This window comes from Saccopteryx bilineata, chromosome 3 (genome assembly GCF_036850765.1).
Source record: "Saccopteryx bilineata isolate mSacBil1 chromosome 3, mSacBil1_pri_phased_curated, whole genome shotgun sequence".
In the NCBI taxonomy this organism is placed as follows: Eukaryota; Metazoa; Chordata; class Mammalia; order Chiroptera; family Emballonuridae; genus Saccopteryx; species Saccopteryx bilineata.
Genome location: NC_089492.1, coordinates 258448364 through 258469841, shown reverse-complemented (window position 1 = coordinate 258469841; position 21478 = coordinate 258448364). Strand labels below are relative to the sequence as shown.

Sequence of the window (21478 nt, the reverse complement as noted above, 5' to 3'; positions counted from 1 at the left end):
AGGGGAGTATAGGCAGGGCACGGAGAATTTAGGGCAAGCATATAAATACTGGATATACAAATTTAAGGTGATCAGGCAGTAAGTAAACTGCCTGCTAAAACACAAATGAACACTCTTCAGAGGAAGTTAACAGTATGGATAGTTTCTATATGTAATATCCATAGTGTCCAGTGTTTAATAAGTTACTAGACATAGAAAGAAACAGGAAAATGTGATTCATATTTAAGGGAAAACAAGACATGGTTTCTTCAGATGAGATGGCCCAGATATTGGACTTAATAAAGTAGCTGTTATGAAGAGTATAAAGAATTAGAGGAAGATATAGTGAACAATAAGTAGTCTTAGCAGAGAAATAGAAATTATAAAAAGGAACCAAAAGCAAATTCTAGAACTGAAAAGTATAAGAATAGAAATAAAGATTTCACCTAACAATATATTAGATATCAACAAGTCAGTGAACTTGAAGAGAGAGCATTAGAAATTATCCATTGTGAACCACAGAAAGAAAATATATTTTAAAATAAGCAGCCTTATGGACAATATAAAATTGTCTAATTATATGAGAATTAGGCAGAAAAAAAATTGAAGTGATGGCTGAAAACTTCCTAAATTTGCTGGAAAACAGTGACTTACAGATCTAAGAAGCTAGGCAAACTCAAAAAAGGATAATATTGAGGGAGAAATGTAGGACTCATGTTAAAACTTCTGAAATCTGAAAAAAAGGGGAGGGTAAAATCTTGAAACCAAACAGAAAGGAGTAAGAAATTTTACTAACCTTTCACCATAAGCAATAGAAGTCAGAACACAATGAAAGATCTTTTAAAGTGTTGAAAGGAGAATACCATCCCAGAATTCTTTAATGAAAATATCCTTCAAAACAGCAATGAAACAAAGACATTTTCCAATAAGCAAAAGTTGAGATTTTGTTACTAACAGAACTGCATTACATAAAGATGCTAAAGGATTTCCTTCAGGCCAGTGGGAAGTAACACCAGATGGAAACTTGAATCTATAGGAAAAAATGGAAATCACTGGAAGTGGTAAATAATGGGCAAATATCAAAGTGTATTCACTTCCCCTCCCTTACTCATAATTTGTTTAAAAGACAATTGCTTACAGAAAAAACAGTAACCTTGTAAAGTATGGTTTAGAATATCTATAATAAGGATAAAACAAGATGACTAAGGGCTTCAAAGTTGGTTCACCATTTAAATTCAATCAGTGTAATATTAACAGGATAAAGAAGAAAAACCATATATATATGATATTTAAAGTGAATGATTAGTTTTTGGATCAACTGAGATGTCTTAACTCATATCACACAATATTGACAGTTTCACTGATTTAGAGCTGTCGTGTTAATTTTATCAACCTATTCAACTGGCATTTCAAGAGTAACTAAATTCTATGAAAAACCATATCTTAATAGTTTCAGGAGGAAAAAAAGCCATTTGACCAGGTATCAATCTCTATTGTAAAACTACAGTAGTTAAAGCTGTCACCAGTACAGGGAGACATTCGTGGATGAGTGAGTAAGACAATGCACACCTTAGTACAAATCAGTAGTGGCACCAAACTGTACTAGCAGAGTCATCTTTACTTTTCCTGATGAGACAAATTTAATTAAATCTTGACTTTTGAGTATGTATCATTTTACTAAAAGCAAATTTGAAAACGAAATGAGAAGTATGAATAAAGCACTACTACTGCAAACTGAAATTTGATTGTCTCAAGGAAAATTGCCGTGTAATCACTGTATAATGGATCTGCAAGCTTAACTAGCTGCTCCTTTGGTGGAATACCATTTTTACTTGAAAAAATGACAGGCAAACTGTGGTTATTCAAATTTGGGTATTTGTCAGACCTTTTTCTCAAAAATGAGTTAGGTAAGCCTGTCACTTCAAGGGAAACAACTATTTTTTTGCAATGATAAAACATGAGCTTTCAATTGAAAATTAGAATTTTGAAAAACTTATCTGTACCTTCTAAATATTTAAACACTATTTTGATGAGATTGATATTTATATTATCAAGTGTGATTTTTTAATATTTTATAATGAATGTGAAAACTAGAAGGTCTGCATTACCTAGTGAACCAGTAATGTTCAAATGACCCTTGTTCTGATGTTACACCAAATCATGCATGGTTAAAAGATTCATTCAAAACATGATATAAAACAGTGGATTTTAATGTAATTATAAAAATGTTTGTTGATATGGTTTCAGATTCAAATAGCCACTAACCTTTAAGAAACTACCGCTTTTTGAGTTTTGGTGTAGTATCAAAGGAGAATATCCATGATTATCTGAAAGGCTATAATACTCCTCCCTCTTCAAACTATGTATCTGTGAGAGGCCAATTTTTGAAATCCTTTTCATTCATAACATTAAAAATACAGTTCAATTACAGCTGACATACTATTAATTTCAGAAGTACAACATAGTGATTAAAACATTTATATACCTTACGAAGTGTTGTTAACCCAAAGTCTAATACCCATCTCAGACCATACAGTGATTACAATATTATTGACTATATATTTCCTGTGTTGTACTTTACATCCCTGTGACCATTTTTGTAGCTAGCATTTTGTACTTCTTAATCTCTTTCATCTTTTTCACCCAGTCTTCCATTCCTCTTCTTATCTGGTGATCATCAGTTTGTTTTCTGTATCTATGAGTCTGTCTCTGTTTTGTTAGTTTACTTTTTTTAGATTCCACATGTAAGTGAAATTATATGGTATTTGTCTTTCTCTGTCTGATTTATTTCACTGAGCATCAGACCCTCTAGGTCTATCCATATTGTCACAGATGGCAAGATTTCATACTTTTTTATGGTTAAATAATAGTTCATTGTATTTTTGTACCACTTCTTTATCCATTTATTTATTGAGGGACACCTAGGTTGCTTCCCCACCTTGACTATTGTAAATAATGCTGCAATGAACATAGGGGTACATATATCTTTTTGAATTAGTGCTTTTGAGTTTTTCAGATAAGTATCTAAACCTGGAATTGCTGGGTCATATGGTAGTTCTATTTTAAACTTTTTGAAGAACTTCCGTACTGATTACCATAGTGGCTGCACCAATTTACTATCCCACCAACAATGCACGAGGGTTTCCCTGCTGATTAGTGATGTTGAGCATCTTTTCATATGCCTATAGGCCATCTGTTTGTCCTCTTTGGAGAAATGTCTATTCAGTTCCTCTGCCCATTTTAAAATAAGATTGTTTTGGGGGGTTAAGTTGTATGAGTTCCTTATATATTTTGGATTTTAAACCCTTATTGGATGTATTATTGGTAAATATCTTCTCTCATTGAGTAGGTTGTCTTTTATTTTATTTTATTTTTTTAATTTTATTTATTCATTTTTAGAGAGGAGAGACAGAGAGGGAGAGAGAGAGACAGAGAGAGAGAAGGGGGGAGGAGCAGGAAGCATCAACTCCCATATGTGCCTTGACCAGGCAAGCCCAGGGTTTCGAACCAGCAACCTCTGCATTTCCAGGTTGACGCTTTATCCACTGCGCCACCACAGGTCAGGCCATGTCTTTTATTTTTGTTGATGGTTTCCTTTGCTGTGCAAAACCTTTTTAGTTTGATGTACTTCCATTTATTTTTATTTTGTTTCCTTTGCCTAAGTAGACATATATACATATATACATACATTGCTAAGAACAATGTCAAAGAATTTACTCCTTGTGTTTTCCTCTAGGAGTTTTATGGTTTCAGGCATTACATTTAAGTCAGATTCATTTTGAGTTTATTCTTGTTATATGGTATAAGTAAGTGGTCTAATTTCATTTTTTTTCATGTATCTTTCCAGTTGAATAGACTGTCTCTACCCCATTGTATATTCTTGTCTCCGTTGTCATAGATTAATTGAGCATATAGGTGTGGGTTTATTTCTTTGCTCTCTTTTCTGTCCCATTGACCTATGTATCTTGTTTTTATGTCAGTAAAACATTCTGTTTTGATTATGATAGCTGTCTAGGATAGTTTGATATCAGGTAGCATGACTCATTCAGCTTTATTTTTCTTGGTACTGCTTTTGGCTATTTGGGGATCTTTTGTGGTTTTATATACATTTTAAGATTATTCTAGTTCTGTGAAAATTGCCATTGGTATTTTGATAAGGATTGTATTGAAATGAATCTCTAGATTGCTTTGGGTAGTATGAACATTAAATGATGTTAATATTTTCTCTCCATGAACACGGTGTTTTTTTCGATTTATTTGTATCTTCTTCAGTGTCTTGTAGCTTTCCAAGTACAGATTTTTTACCTCCTGGGTTAAATTTATTCCTAGGTATTTTATTATTTTATTTGATGCAGTTGTAAATGGGATTGTTTTCTTAATTCATTATTCTGATAGTTTGTTATTGATGTATACCAATGCAAGTGATTTCTGAATATTAATTTTGTATCCTACTACTTGACTGAATTCATTTATCAGTTCTAATAATTTTTTGATAGAATCTTTAGAGTCCTCTATATAGATTATTATGACATCTGTATAACATCTCCATGATAGTTTTTCTTCTTTCTTTCCAATTTGGATACCTTTTTATTTTTTTTCCTTGTACGATTGCTCTGGCTAGTACTTCCAATACTATATTGAATGCAAATGGTGAAAATGGACATCCTTGTCTTGTTTCTGATCTTAAAGAAAAAACCTTCAGCTTTTCACCATTAAGTATGATGTTGCCTGTGGTTTTCTCCAATATGGCTTTTATTATGTTGAGGTATGTATTCTCTATCCCCACTTTGCTGAGAGCTTTTATCATAAATGGATGTTGGAATTTGTCAAGTGCTTTTTCTGCATCTATTGATATGACCATATATTTTCATTCTTCAGTTTGTTTATATTGTGTATCACATTCATTGATTTGTGGATATTGAACCAATCTTGCATCCCAGGAATAAATCTCATTGATTGTGGGATGTACTCTTTTTTTAATGTATTGCTGAACTCAGTTTCCTTATATTTTGTTGAGAATTTTTCCATCTTATGTTTATCAGGAATATAATTTTCTTGTAGTGTGTCTTTGTCTGGTTTTATTATCAAGGTAATGCTGGCCTCATAAAATGACTTTGGTAGCATTTCCTCTTTAATTTTTTGAAATAGTTTGAGAAAGATAGGTATTAATTCTTTGAACATTTGGTAAAATTTAGTTGTGAGGTTATCTAGTCCAGGACTTTTGTTTGTTGGGACTTTTGATTATAAATCAATATCAGATTTTGTAGTAGTTATTGGCCTGTTCAGATTTTCTATTTCTTCCAGATTCAGACCTGGAAGATTATATGGTCTAGGAATTTATCCATTTCTTCCACATTGTCCGATTTGTTAGCATATAATACTTCATTGTATTTTTTTTTATAATCCTTTGTGTTTCTGTGCTGTTGATGGTCATTTCTCTTCTATTTCCAATTTTACTTATTTGGGCCCTCTCTGGTGAAAGGTTTATATTCTCAGAAAACCAGTTCTTGGTTTCATTGATCTCTTCTATTGTTTTTTAAGTCTCTATATTTTTACTTCCACTATGATTTTATTATTTCCTTATTTCTACTTGCTTTGGGTTTTGTTTGTTCTTTTCCTACTTTCTGGGTAAGTTAGATTTTTAAAAAAGATTTTTCTTGTTTCTTGAGGTGATAGGCCTGTACTACTATGAATTTCTCTCTTAGGACTGCTTTGATAGTGTTTCATAGATTTTTGGGGTCATGTTTTCAGTTTCATTTGTCTCAAGCTATGTTTTGATTTCCTCCTTGATCTTATGGTTAACCCATTCATGTTTAGTAGCTTGTTATTTAGCCTCCATGTGTTTGTGTGTTTTTCACCTTTTTTCTTATAATTGACTTCTAGTTTCATATCATTGTGATCAGATAAGATACTTGATTTTATTTCAGTCTTCTTAAATTTATTGAGACTTTTTTTGTGGTCTAACATAAAGTCTGTTCTGGAAAATGTTTCTTGTGCACTTGAAAAAGAAGGTATATTCTACTGCTTTTGGGTAAAATGTTCTAAAAGTATATATTAAGCCCATTTGTTCAAATATGTCAGTCTCCGCAGAGCTCGCAAAGCCCCTCAGCTCTGGTTCCCCATCTACATACCTTCTCCTCTGCACAAACTGACTTCTTCTTCAGCACTCTGCATTCTCTCCTCTCTCACTCTGCAAACATGGCTTCTTCCTGCCTCTTCTCCTTCTGCTTTCTCTTTTCAAAACTTTCTGGCGTGAAAACCTCTCCTCCAGCAAACACTAGCAAAGCAGTGGCCCTTCCCAAGCAGAAAGGTAATTTGCAATTTCACAGAATACATATACCTGGCACCGCCCAGCCCCCAATGCAAACTATAAGCGAGCAAACATGAAAATCATATTTTACAAACTTATATGACCAACAGTGGTCATGTAAGGAAATGTCTTTGTGTTTGATAATTACGGACAGAGAAACTATTTAGGCATGAAGCAGCATGATGTCAGGATCTTGTTTTAAAATTATGCGGCCAAAAAAGAGGAGAAAGAAAGAGGGGCAGGGGAAGGAAGGAGAGAGAGTCAAGGAACAAAACCAGGAAGCCAGTAGCAAAATGTTTAATTATTTAATCTGTGGGATGGGATTCATCATACCTTCTCTTTACTTTTGTGTAGTTAGAAAACTTTTATTTTAGAAAAATCAAACAAATTATCCTAGGTGACTGACCACAGTTGCAAGAGATCTTAGACTCTGATCTCTTATTTATTGATCTCTGTATCTTTCCCTCAGGCTCTTGAATTAATTTGTGGCTACTTTTTTTTTTTCTCTCTCTTTTTTCTGAAGCTGGAAACAGGGAGAGACAGTCAGACAGACTCCCGCATGCGCCCGACCGGAATCCACCCCGCACGCCCACCATGGGGCGACGCTCTGTCCCCCAGTAGGCGATGCTCTGCCCATCCTGGGTGTCGCCATGTTGCGACCAGAGCCATTCTAGTGCCTGAGGCAGAGGCCACAGAGCCATCCCCAGCGCCCGGGCCATCTTTGCTCCAATGGAGCCTTGGCTGCGGGAGGGGAAGAGAGAGACAGAGAGGAAGGCGCGGCGGAGGGGTGGAGAAGCAAATGGGCGCTTCTCCTGTGTGCCCTGGCCGGAAATCGAACCCGGGTCCTCCGCACGCTAGGCCGACGCTCTACCGCTGAGCCAACCGGCCAGGGCGCTACTTTTTTTTTTTTAATTTGAGAGAGAGAGAGGGAGGAGATTGAGAAGCATCAACTCATAGTTGCTTTACTTTTGTTGTTCATTGATTGCTTCTTGTGTGTGCCGGGTGCTGGGGGTGGCCTCAAGCCAAGCCAGTGACCCCTTGCCAGCAACCTTAGGGTTTCTTACCGAGGACCTCAGCATTCCGGGTTGACATTCTATCCACTGTGCTACCACCGGTAAGGCAATTTGTGACTACTTTTTGAAACAGTAGGCCAGGTTAAGAGACAGTATTTTTAATGAGCTTCTATGGGTTCACTCCGATTGTCAGGCATGTAACTATCAGTTGAAAATGTTTTGGGCCACAATTCTATCTCCTGTGAAGGTTGCTGCTTGGAGGTATCCCCTTAAAAATGCTTCAATTTGGAGTGGAATCAAATCCTCGGGGAACTGCCAACTAAGGGGTGGTCACTTCTTACAAAGTTACCCTGAATAAACAGTGCTTCTTAAACTTTTAAGAATGCATAGGAAGAAGCCTGAGCAGCCAGAGAGATAAGACAGAATGGAAAGGCTTGTGAGTGCCCTTTGACCCAGTATTTCCACTTCTAAGAATTCATCCACAGGTACTTTTGCACACTTACAAAATGATCTGTGTACAAGATTACCCACTGCAGTATTTATTTATTTATTTGCATCATTTTTTAAAATTGATGAGACAGGAAGGGGGGGGGGGAGAGAAACATCAATTTGTTGTCCCACTTACGTAGTTATGTATTCATTGGTTGATTCTTGTTTTTGCTCTGACCAGGGATCAAATGAGCTATCCGGTGAGGGTTTGCATGGTTGTTTTTAATAACAAAAGCTTGGAAGCAATTAAGCGTTCACCAGTAGGGACCAAGTACAGCTATCATTGGGGTGCTCTGCACTTGAAGAATGAGGGCAGGCTCTGTAGAATCAGGAGTTTTGTTTGGGGCTTAGAATATTTTATTTTATTATTTTATTTATTTTTATTTTTTTACAGAGACAGAGTCAGAGAGAGGGATAGATAGGGACAGACAGACAGGAACAGAGAGAGATGAGAAGCATCAATCATCAGTTTTTCGTTGTGGCACTTTAGTTGTTCATTGATTGCTTTCTCATATTTGCCTTGACCGTGGGCCTTCAGCAGACCGAGTAACCCCTTGCTTGAGCCAGTGACCTTGGGTCCAAGTTGGTGAGCTTTTGCTCAAACCAGATGAGCCCTCGCTCAAGCTGGCGACCTCGGGGTCTCGAACTGCGTCTTCTGCATCCCAGTCCGACGCTCTATCCACTGCACCACCACCTGGTCAAGCACAGAATATTTAAAACTTTTATCATTGTTGTGGATGCATATAGCTGGTTATCATACTCCTTATTGCAAAATACTGATTTTTTTTTTTCTCTGAGCTCTAGTAATCTGTTATTCTTATTAGGAACTTTCTTTTCTTTCTTTTAATTTATTTAATTTATTTTATTTTTCTGAAGCTGGAAACGGGGAGAGACAGACAGACAGACTCCCGCATGCGCCCGACCGGGATCCACCCGGCACGCCCACCAGGGGCGTCGCTCTGCCTCAACCAGAGCCACTCTAGCGCCTGGGGCAGAGGTCAAAGAGCCATCCCCAGCGCCTGGGCCATCTTTGCTCCAATGGAGCCTTGGCTGCGGGAGGGGAAGAGAGAGACAGAGAGGAAGGAGGGGGGGTGGGGGTGGAGAAGCAAATGGGCACTTCTCCTATGTGCCCTGGCCGGGAATCGAACCCGGGTCCCTCACACACCAGGCCGACGCTCTACCGCTGAGCCAACCGGCCAGGGCAGGAACTTTCTTATTACAAGAAATACTCAGGATGGAAGAGTGGGAAATTCAAATTTTTAGGTTATTGAATCTGCTCTATTTTGAACCAATCACAGTTACCTCTTGTTTGTTTTGTGTCTGACTGCCAAGTGCCTTTATATGGTAATTTAGTTCTTTAATAGAGCTTTGATATGTAGCAGTCTTCTTGAGCCACAAGGGGGCAGAAAAACCTTTTGATTGTCACAGGACAGGCCTGTGCTGGGTATCTTCTGGCAAAATCATATATGGGATTGTTCTTTATTCATTCATTAGACTGTGTGCACTTAGAAGGTGGAAGCAATACAGAGGTGACTGGAGAGAACATAGATTTTAGAATCACATATACTGCCTTTTACTCTCCCCCCTTGCAAATTACTTAGTGATCTAGTGATAGTACTTAAACTTTCTCAGAGCTTGAATATGCAAAACATATATGCAATTTGCAAGAATATACAAGATGTACTAGGGAGTCGAAGCTTTAGAATAAACCCTACCTGGCTTTGAGTTCTAGCTCTGTGACTTTGGGTAATTTATTTACTCTCCTGAGTTTTATCACCTGCAGAACAGCTTAAGGATTTAATGAGGTAATACATGTAAAGCTGTTAGCACTGTGTTGTGGTGAGCACTGAATAAGTAACTGCTCTAATTATAATAAAATCTGTACCTGATACCAGTACAGATGGATGATAAAGACTTAATAATTTTTGTTACACGGCTCTTTGTTATGTACTTAATAATTTCTTTATTTGATTACAGCAAGGTGGTAATATTTTCTTTGGGACAATCTCAAAGCTCCTTTTCTTAGAGGGGCTTTCAAAATGTTGTGGTCTTATTTATTTTCTTGCAAAGAATTAGTCTTTTTTCTTCTTCTTGAGAAGCAGGGAGGCAGAGAGACAGACCCCTGCATGCGCTCTGACGGAGATCCAGCTGGCATGCCCTCTATGGGGCGATGTATGCTCTACCCATCTGGGGCCATTGCTTTGTTGCTCAGCAAGTGAACTATTTTAGCGTCTGAGGTGAGGCCATGGAGCCATCCTCAGCACATGGGGCCAACTTGCTCCAACCGAGCCATGGCTGTGGGAGGAGAAGAGAGAGAGAAGGATAGAGGATGGGGAGGAGTGGAGAAGAAAATGGTCACTTCTCCTGTGTGCCCTGACCGGGAATTGAACCCTTCATGTCTACATGCCAGTCTGACACTACCACTGAGCCAACTGGCCAGGGCCCAAATGACCATTTTAAGTGTAAAATAAACTGTATACTGAAAGGTAGTTTATTATTTCATGTATTTAATACTTAAATGAGAATAAAAGAGGTATACAAAACTAGATAAGAAAGTTTTAAAATATTAATGAAAAAATATTAAATAATACCTGACAAAAAACAATAAAACTGTTATTTAAGATATTTCCACATTGTTTCTTTTTTTCCCCTGAAGTTAGAAGCGAGGTGGCAGTCAGACCAACTCCTGCATGTACCCAACTGTGATCCACTCAGCATGCCCACCAGGGGGCGATGCTCTGCTCATCTGGGTGTTGCTCTGTTGCAACCAGAGCCATTCTAGCACCTGAGGCGGAGGCCATGGAGCCATCCTCAGCACCCGGGCCAACTTTGCTCCAGTGGAGCCTTGGCTGCAGGAGGGGAAGAGATAGATAGAGAATAAGGAGAGGGAGAAGGGTGGAGAAGCAGATAGGCTCTTCTCCTGTGTGCCCTGGCCGGGAATCGAACCTGGGACTTCCACACACCTGGCCGACACTCTACCACTGAGCCAACTGGCCAGGGTCTCCACATTGCTTCTTGATTGGTGTCTTCACTTGCAATTTTTTTCACCTATGGACAGAATGAACATTACTATGGGCGCTTAGAATATGATGTTGTGCAGATGAATGTTAAAAAAGAATAAGGAATGTAAATTTGTGATTTCCACATTGAGTGGCTGCCCAGGTGCCTACCTTAGAAAGAACCCTGATTACGAGTGCCATTTTAACAGCCGGTTTGCTGAACTCAACAAAAAATTAGGTAGCGGTTCTGCCAAACCCATTCGGCTGAATCCCACCACTACATAAAACTCTCACTGCTGCAGCATTATATTGCTCATACCCTGTGGTGGCTGGATTTCATCATTATTGGTGAATTTAAAGACACTTCAAAACTGTCTGCCTTCCAGAATTACATATTTATTTATTTGTTTGTTTGTTTTTAATTTTTATTTACTAATGTAAGAGGAAGGAAGAGAGAGAGAGAGAGAGACAGGAACGTTGATCTGTTCCCATGTGCCCTGACTGGGGATCAAACTGGCAACCTCTGTGCTTCAGGACGACTGTCTGACCAACCGAGCTTTCTTGCCAGGGCTCCCAGAGTTACATATTTAAATTGCCACTGTGATAATATTATGGTTTTCTTCACCTGGGGGTATTTCATTTTATTTTGAGAGTGACAGAGTGAGAGAGAGACAGGAAGGGAGAGGGTGAGAGACGTCAACTCATACTTGCTTTCACTTTAGTTGTACATTGACTGCTTCTCGTATGTGCCTTGACCTGGGCTGAGCCGGTGTCCCCTTGCTCAAGCCAGCAAACTTGGGTTTTTTACACCAGCAACTTTTGGGCTCAAGCTGACGAACTTTGGGATTGTGTGGATGATTCCCAAATCAAACCAGCAAGCCCACGCTGACTAGCCTGTGCTCAGAGCCAGAGACCGCAGGGCTTCAAACTCCAGTGTTCCGTGTCCACACTTCATCCACTGCACCACCACTGGTCAGGCTTCCTGGGGTTATTTTAAAAGGCTGAGGAAAGCAAAATTTTACCAGAGAGAGAGTGCAAGACAGAGTAATAAAGAACTGAAAATTTAAGGATTCTTTGCTTAGGAAAGGCAGAAAGAGGCAAAATAACTTCAGGTATGTTGGGGGGGGGTGTTGTATTTATTTTTAGTGATACAGAAAAACATTGCAAAACCTCTGATCCTGCCCTATAGCTATGAAAACTAGTTCTCTCTCAGCTACAGCAGGAATGTCTTCCTCATGGTAACCTAGAGGTAGTTGTAAGATACAGGGTTACAGAAAAATATTTGTGTAAATAACACTGATAGCTTCTTGCGGGGATTCATGTGAATACCACCCAAGCAGCCCTTGAGTTGGAGGGAATGAAGTCGAGATAGAGATATCAATGACTTTTTCTATCTGTCAACAAGTATTACTGCTGAGTGACAGTTGGCTACATATTCAGCCTTGTTCTAAGCAGTGTGGGGCACGTAGGAAGGGAGGTCGGGACCTGAGAAGTTTGTGTGCTGAACGCTGAGACTCACAGAAAGGAACCAAGATAAGACAGGGCTGGGTGAAGACAGATCAGAATGAAGTGAAATCCAGGAAGGCTTTGAGAAAGAGATGGGTTCTGAAGCAGGGACCCTGGCAGGTGCGGCAGGACATTTGAGGACCTGGGGAAAGTATTCTAGAGAAGCAGAACATTAGCAGTATTTCTGAAGCAAGTGTGATTGCAGAGAGTGACATGTGAAGAATGGGGCGTGTTGTGAGGGGTAGTGTGACAGAAGATTAGAGAGGCAGGGTAAAGTTAGGTACCAAAGGCCTTAATGTCAGGTATGCAGGTTTAGATCTGATGCAGAGGGCCATAACCCTTTGAGTAGTGAGTTTTTTTCATGTACCCTAACCCTTGGGAGTGAGTTTCTTTTCAAAAAATGAAATTAGTTACAGTTACAGTTTTATTAACTTAAAATCATGTTTGTTTGATACCCAATTTATGGAAACAAGAAGAACATACATTTGCCTTTCTTTGATGATGCCTTACATATTTTTAAAATAAAATTTTTTGTTATCTGCATGTCAAGAGGCACGAGGACGGATGTACATGAACGTTTGTACTACTCAAAGGATTAAAGTTCCTTACACCTAATAGAAATGCCTGGTGGAAGCCTGGTGTTTTGGACTTCTGTGGGAAGGAGGATTAACAGAACACAGAAGTTTCTTCTGGAATTTCTGGTTGAGAAATTTCTACCTAGAATTTAAAATTGCCTTCTGTCTCCTCAGTGAAGTTCATTTCACAGCCATTCAGTTGTACTTATTAAGATAGTTACTGGTCTCGGTCCTGGCCGGTTGGCTCAGCGGTAGAGCGTCGGCCTGGCGTGCGGGGGACCCGGGTTCCATTCCCGGCCAGGGCACATAGGAGAAGCGCCCATTTGCTTCTCCACCCCCCCCTTCCTCTCTGTCTCTCTCTTCCCCTCCCACAGCCAAGGCTCCATTGGAGCAAAGATGGCCCGGGCGCTGGGGATGGCTCCTTGGCCTCTGCCCCAGGCGCTAGAGTGGCTCTGGTTGCGGCAGAGTGACGCCCGGAGGGGCAGAGCACCGCCTCCTGGTGGGCATGCCGGGTGGATCCCGGTCGGGCGCATGCGGGAGTCTGTCTGACTGTCTCTCCCCGTTTCCAGCTTCAGGGGGGGAAAAAAAAAAAAAAAGATAGTTACTGGTCTCTAAAGACCAAAATTAGCCCTGGCTGTTTGGCTCAGTGGTAGATTGTCGGCCCTGCATGTGGATGTCCTGGGTTCAATTCCCGGTCAGAGCACACAGGAGAAGTGCCCATCTGCTTCTCCACCCCTCCCTCTCTCACTTCTCTCTCTCTCTCACTTCTCTCTCCCTCCCTCTCTCTCTCTCTCTCTCTCTTCCTCTCCTGCTGCCATGAATCAAATGAAGCAAGTCAGCCCCAGGCGCTGAGGATGACTCCATGGCTTCTGCCTCAGGTGCTAAGAAGAGCTTGGTTGTTGAGCAACAAAGCAGTGCCCTAGATGGGCACAGCATCACCCCCTAATGGGTTTGCCAGGTGGATCCCTATTGGGTTGCAAGCAGGAGTCTGTCTCTGCCTCCCCTCCTCTCACTGAATAATAATAATAAAAAAGATCAAATTAGCCTTGGTCCCTAGTTTTGAGGAAATTATAGTCTGATTAGGTAGCATGTGTTTAAAAAACAAGTGTACTTGCTCTGGCTGGATGGCTCGGTTGGTTGGAGCATCATCCTGATACGCAAAGGCTACTGGTTCGATCCCTAATCAGGGCACATACAGAAATAGATTAATGTTTCTTTCTCTCTTCCCCCCCTTTCCTCTGTCTCTAAAATCAATAAATAAAAATATTTTTAAAAATAAGTGTACGAAGTATTACATATACTAAGATAAAGGAATGTATAGCTGTGCATGCAGTACTTTCCAACCTTTTAAAAAGCCCACATTCCCCTGTGAAAACATTGAAACCTTACAGTCTTCCTTAATTGATATTTAAAAGTAAGTAAATACCACAATTAAAAATTGAGGAAGCCCTGGCCTGGTAGCTCTGTGGGTTAGAGCATCAACCCAATACAACAAGGGTTGCAGGTTTGATTCCCAGTCAAGGCACATTCAAGAATCAACCAATGAGTGCATGAATAAGTAGAACAACAAATCAATGTCTGTCTTGTCTATCTGTCTGTCTGTTTCTCTTTCTCTTTTTCTTTTGCTCTCTCCAAAGTCAATAAATAAATTTTTTAAATTAAGGGAATTCCCCCCCCCCACTCCCCTTGATTGCCATTTTACAAGGAGGGGAAGGGAAGGAGAGAGGAAGGAGACCTTCTCCACCCTACTGTCCGGCCTGCAGTCCTCAGCTGTACATAAAGGTTAACAACAGATTTTAAAAGTATTGACACAAGGGGGGAGGTGCAACTTCATGACTCACTGAGGTAGAACTTGTGATAAAACCATAATGGAAGGGAATGTCCTGTTTAAAGACCACATATATTAGGGAAAAGAAGCTGCCTTGGAAATGACAACAGGGGTGAAAGTTACTTGGGAAATTACTTCTGGCTGTTTAATACTAAAAACAAAGCAGCCACAAAATCTTTTCTTGTTTCTCATGGCTTAGAAGAAAGAAGAAATTATTAAATTTAGCAAACATACCTAAATGCTAGATACTTTGCCCAGTGCTTGGGATATAAAGCAAATGAAGTTCAATCTCAGAGCTGAAAGGATGCTCTGAGTTCTTGCTAGCAGGAAGTGTCCAAAACTTCTTTCATGGTATACAAACCCTTCATGTTCTGACCTCCGACTGTCTTTGCAGCCCCATCTGTTGCAGTGACAATGCTATCATAGCATTTCAGTGCTGTATTGCATCCTCGTCGGCCTTAATCAGATCGTCACTCTCCCAGGTATTTCCAGTTGTCAAGTCCAGTGGGATTCTTTTGCCCCTCATCAGTGGTCTCCCTCAGTTATCCCCCTCTCTCTGACATTTCTGTCCTCCACTTCTTCCTCTGGGCAGTAAACATATGCACTTACTTATATATACATAAAAATTGTGGATATATTTTATATACAAAATGAGTGCTTGAATATGTCTGCAATAGATAGACTGGTTTAAAACACATAAATTAGAGACCTCTTTTCCATGTATTATAAAATAAATTCTTGGAGATCATTTATATTTAAATAAGTGAAACTGTTGGGTAGTGTCTTTTTGGAAACCACTTTGGACTCAATGACCTAAAAATTAGACCAGAACTCAGAAATTATGGTTTTTAATAAAACTTTGTGTGTCTGAACCATTATAAAACAAGGCTCATTTTCGAATAAACACCTACAATTCAGAGGCAATCTGAGGTAATTTTCATTTTATTTACTCCTGAATTTCTTCCTATGTGTAGTGTTTTTCCTTGTATATGATTAATCACATTGGTATATAGGTATCATATTTTTAAAAGTTTTTAGTTGTGTAACTTAATGTTACAGTATTAGTAGTCTGAAATTTTAAGACACAAAGCCTTATGTAATTAAATTAGATGTGTTAAACATGAATCATGCTGATTTAAATAACTTCAACAAACAAGTACACAGAATAAAAAATAAAAGTTATACATCTCATTCTTAACAAGTTTGGTATGTCTTTTTCTAGGCCATTTTTTATGGCTGTGTATATTGTGTATATGTGTGTAGTATTCACCAGCCAGACTGTGGTGGGTATAATTATGATGATTATGCTTTTAATTTCAGGAAAATAAGTTTCTTAGACAAATAGACACTTTCTTTTTTTATTAATCTTAACGGGGTGACATTGATAAATCAGGGTACATATGTTCAGAGAAAACATCTCCAGGTTATTTTGACATTTGATTATGTTGCATACCCATCACTTCTTGTTTTATAGATGATTGTCTTTTCAAAGATGTGCTCCTGGATTTGGGACATAATTTTTCTCTCCCCCAGGAACATGCAAGCTAAAAGAAAACACAAGAAAAGAGGGAGAATTAGAAGTCTGCTTCCTTGAAACAACGTATCCAGGAGAGGCAGCCCCGTTTTTAAATCCTCTGTGTATATGCTTTTTCTAATGATATACAGATTTCCTGAAATCCAGAGCGCTTGTGACAGACCAGCCTTCCTTTCTGAACTGATTGCTTAAAGTCTTATTCTTCTCTCTACATTCTCTGCACCCTTTTCTATTCTACATGTTTGTGTGTGTGTGTGTATGTGTGTGTGTGACAGAGATGGAGAGAGAGTCAAAGAGAGGGACAGATAGAGACGGACAGGAAGGGAGAGAGATGAGAAGCATCAGTTCTTCATTGCAGCACCTTAGTTCATTGATTGCTCTCTCATATGTGCCTTGACCAGGAGGGCTGCAGCAGAGCGAGTGACCCCTTGCTCAAGCCAGTGACCTTGGGCTTCAAGCCAGCAACCTTTTGGGCTCAAGCCAGCAACCCCGCACTCAAGCTGATGAGCTCATGCTCAAGCCAGATGAGCCCGCGCTTGAGCTGGAGACCTTGGGGTTTTGAATCTGGGTCCTTTGCGTCCCAATTCTATGCTCTATCCACTGCGCCACTGCCTGGTCAAGCTCTACATGTTTTGTTTGCTTTAATTTTTATTTTCATTTAGTATGGTTAGTCAAATTGAAAAAATGGAGAAATACCTTTTCTCTTTTGGCTAATATTGCCATTGTTTTTGAAACTTTTTTGAAAAATCAACATATTAATGTATTTCTTGTTTTTTTTTTTACTTTGTTTTGTTTTCTGTTTTTTGTTGTTGGTTTTTTTTTTTGTATTTTTCTGAAGCTGGAAACGGGGATAGACAGACTCCCGCATGCATCCAACCAGGATCCACCCGGCACGCCCACCAGGGGGCGATGCTCTGCCCATCCGGGGTGTTGCTCTGTTGCAACCAGAGCCACTCTAGCGCCTGGGGCAGAGGCCAAGGAACCATCCCCAGCGCCTGGGCCATCTTTTGCTCCAATGGAGCCTCGGCTGCGGGAGGGGAAGAGATAGACAGAGAGGAAGGAGAGGGGGAGGGGTGGAGAAGCAAATGGGCGCTTCTCCTGTGTGCCCTGGCTGGGAATCGAACCCAGGACTTCCGCATGCCAGGCCGACGCTCTACCACTGAGCTAACCAGCCAGGGCCTTGTTTTGTTTTTTATTAAGTCAGAGGTGGGGAGATAGAGATACAGACTCCTGCTAGTGCCGGGACCAGGATCCACTTGCCATGCCCTCTATGGGGCAGTGTTCTGCCCACCTGGGGCTTGCTCCGATGCTCAGCAACTGAGTTGTTTTAGCGCTTGAGGTGAGGACATGGAGCCATCCTCAGTGCCCAGGGCTGACTTGCTTGAGCCATTTGAGCCATGGCTGCAGGAGAGGAAGGGATGGGGGAGAAGTGGAGAAGCAGATGGTTGCTTCTCCTGTGTGCCCTGACTGGGAATTGAACCTGGGACTTCCACATGCCAGGCCAACACTCTACTGCTGAGCCAACCAGCCAGGGCCTTAATGTACAGTATTTGTGAATTAGGTTCTGAATGTTCTCGAAAGTAGGGAAATGGAAGTGAGAAAGGAAGAATGAAGGGGTTTGATCTAATTATAGGCCAATGCTTTCTCAGTTAGCTCAGTTTATAGATTCCCATCTAATCTAACTCTGGTGGCTATATTTTTGGCTGCTGGTTGACATCCTACTTATGGTTATTTTACATTCTTTTCCCCAAAGAGTGGAGAGATTTGGGCTCAGCCTTGGCATCTCAGGGTTGTCTTACTAAGGTTACTATACTTTGTGATCTCAGGGCTTCAGTTGTGACCCATTGTTAATCCTTTTTATGTATTTGTTTCACCTCAAATTTTTACTTTGGAAAAATTCCAAACCAGTGGAAAAGTTGAAAGAACAGTACAGTAAAGTGAATGTCAGGGTCATTTCAACTAGATTCTCCAGTTAACATTTTAAGGTTTTACCACATTTGTTCTTTTTTTCTATGTATCTATCTATCTATCTGTCATCTGGTCAGACAGGTAGACACACATTTTTTGTACTATATGAAAGTAAGTTGCAGAGTTTTTATTTTTGAAACTTTTTTAGAGCTTTTAGGTTAACAGCAAAATTGAAGGGAAAGTACAGAGATGTTCCATAAACCTTCTCCCCCACTATCAACATCCCGCCAGAGTGGTATGTTACATTTGATGAACCTACATCAGCCCATCATTTTCACCCAAAGTCTATAGTTTTATTAGAATTTACCCTTAGTGTTATACATTCTATGGCTTTGGATAAATGTATCTACCATTATAGAATCATACTACGGAATAATTTCACTGCCCTAAAAATCCTCTGTTCTCCATCTGTTCATCAATTCCTTCCCTCTAACCCCTGGAACCACTGATCTTTCTACTGTCTCTATAGTTTTGCCTTTTCCAGAATGTCAGATATTGGAATCATCTATTATGTAGCATTTCCAGATTGTCTTCTTTCACTTAGCAATATACACTTAAGGTTCCTCTGTATCTTTTCATGACTTGATAGCTCATTTATTTTTAACACTGAATAATATTCTTTTGTTTGGAGGTAGCACAATCTATTTATTCATTCATATACTAAAAGAATATCTTAGTTGCATTCAAGTCTTGGCAATTATGAATAAAGCTGCTATAAACATCTGTGTTTGGGGTTTTGTGTAGATATCAGTTTTCAACTCTCTGGGATAAATACCAAGGAATGTGATTGCTGGATCATATGGTAAGAATATATTTAGTTTTGTAAGAAACTGCAAAACTCTTCCAAAGTGGCATTCCTACCAACAGTGAATGAGAGTTCCTGTTGCTCCACATCCTCAGCATTTGGTGGTGTCAGTGCTTCAGATTTCGGCCATTTTAATAAGTGTATAGTACTATCTTGTTTTAATTTGCTCTTCCTGGTTCATAAAGTTAAGTCTGGTGAGTCGCTTAACGTCTTTGGCCCATTATAAAATTTGGCTGTCTTTTTTTTTTAGCAACAGAGAGAGGAAGGGAGAGAGATGAGAAGCATCAACTCATAGTTGCAGCATTTTAGTTGTTCATTGACTGATTGATTGCTTCTCATACGTGCATTGACTGGGGAGCTCAAGCCTAGCCAGTGGCCTTGGGCTCAAGCCAGTGACCTTTGGGCTCAAGCCAGTGACCTTGGGGTCATGTGGATGATCCTGCACTCAAGCCGGTGACTCCATGGCCTCGAACTTGGGACCTAAGTGTTCCAGGTCAATGCTCTATCCACTGTGCCACCGCTGGTCAGTTTTTTTCTTTCATTAAAAAAACCCAAAAAACAGTAAAGGTCCCTCTGCTTTCCATGGGGAAAAAAAAGATGTATCCATGGTCAGCCTGTATGATCATAGGGGGCCTTGTTTCTCTAGAGGTGTGAGGTGACCAGCCTTCTACTCTTTTTTTTAAGGTAACTATTTTTTTTCCTTTCTATTTTTCTTTGTTTATTCCATTATTGTTGAGATAAAATTGACATATAACATTAATTTCAGTTATACAATGTAATGACTTGCTATTTTTATATATTGCAAAATGATCACCACAATAAGTCTAGTTAACATTTGTCACCACACATAATTATATAATTTTTTCTTGTGATGAGAATTTTTAAGACTTACTCTCTTAGCAGCTTTCAAATATGCAGTACAGTATTATTAACTAGTTGCTGTGCTGCATAATACATCCCCATGACTTATTTTATAACTGGAAGTTTGTACCTTTTGACTCCCTTCACTCACTTTGCACCCCCCTTCAGTCCCCACCTCTGGCAGCACCACCAATCTGTTCTCTTTGTGTCTATGAGCTATTTTTTTAGTTCTAAAAACAGATTTCACATATAAATGAGATCATATGGTATTTGTCTTTCTCATTTTATATAGCATAATGTCTTCAAGATGCATCCACGTTGTTGCAGTGGCAGGATTTAATTATTTTTGTGGCCAAATAATATCTCATTATATATATGTAGGGGTAGGAAAAAGTAGGTTGTTGATTAAATTACCAGCCATTGGCCCTGGCTGGTTGGCTCAGCGGTAGAGCGTCGGCCTGGCCTGCGGGGGACCCGGGTTCGATTCCTGGCCAGGGCACATAGGAGAAGCGCCCATTTGCTTCTCCACCCCCCCCCTTCCTCTCTGTCTCTCTCTTCCCCTCCCACAGCCAAGGCTCCATTGGAGCAAAGATGGCCCGGGTGCTGGGGATGGCTCCTTGGCCTCTGCCCCAGGCGCTAGAGTGGCTCTGGTCGCGGCAGAGCGACCCCCCTCCCCCCGGAGGGGCAGAGCATTGCCCCTGGTCGGGCGCATGTGGGAGTCTGTCTGACTGTCTCTCCCCGTTTCCAGCTTCAGAAAAATACAAAAAAAAAAAAAAAATTACCAGCCATTATTACCTAAAAGGTAAATCATAAGTATATGAAATAATAATAAGAAATAATACAAATAACTAATACAATAACTAATAGATAAATAATAATAGAAGAATAAACTGTTTTGTATACTAACAGCTGTAACCCTATTTTTACCACCCCTTTGTGTACACCGCATTTGCTTAATCCGTTCACTCATCAGTGGGCCCTTAGTTTGTTTTCATATCTTGACTATTGGAAACAACAGCAGTGAACATGGGGCACATATGTTTTCAAGTTAGTGTTTTCATTTTCTTCAGAAAAATACCTAGTGGAATTGCTGGGTAATGTGGTGGTTCCATTTTTATAATTGAATTTTATTGGGTGACATTGGTTGATAACTAGTTTTGATTTTTTGAAGAACTTTCATACTGTTTTCTATAGTGGCTGCACCAATTTATATTCCCACTAACAGTGCATAAGGGTTTCCTTTTCTCCACATTCTCATCAACACTCATTATTTCTTGTCTTTTTGTTAATAGCCATCCTAATGGGTGTAAGTTGCTATCTTATTGTGGTTTTGATTTGCATTTCACTAATGATTAGTGATGTTCAGCACCTATACATGTACCTGTTGACCATCTATATGTCTTCGTTAGAAAAATATCTATTCAGATTCTCTGCCCATTTTCAAATTGATTGTTTGGCAGGGGGCAAGGAGTAGCTATTAAGGTTGTATGAGTTCTTTATATTTTTTGGATATTAACCCTGTATCAGCTATATGATTTGCAAGTATTTTCTCTCATTCAGTAGATTGCCTTTTCATTTATGCTGTGCAGTTTTTAGTTTCGATGTAGTCCC

At 39.7% G+C, this 21478-nt stretch overlaps 1 protein-coding gene and 1 non-coding gene across 7 annotated transcripts in view; one reads left to right on the top strand and one right to left on the bottom strand.

Moving 5' to 3' along the window:
- ST3GAL3 (ST3 beta-galactoside alpha-2,3-sialyltransferase 3) overlaps window positions 1-21478 on the top strand; it is a 227342-nt gene that overhangs the window by 39453 nt on the left and 166411 nt on the right. The window lies entirely within an intron of this gene.
- TRNAA-GGC (transfer RNA alanine (anticodon GGC)) lies at window positions 17337-17412 on the bottom strand. The gene has a single exon. It is a non-coding gene; the product is annotated as a tRNA-Ala (tRNA).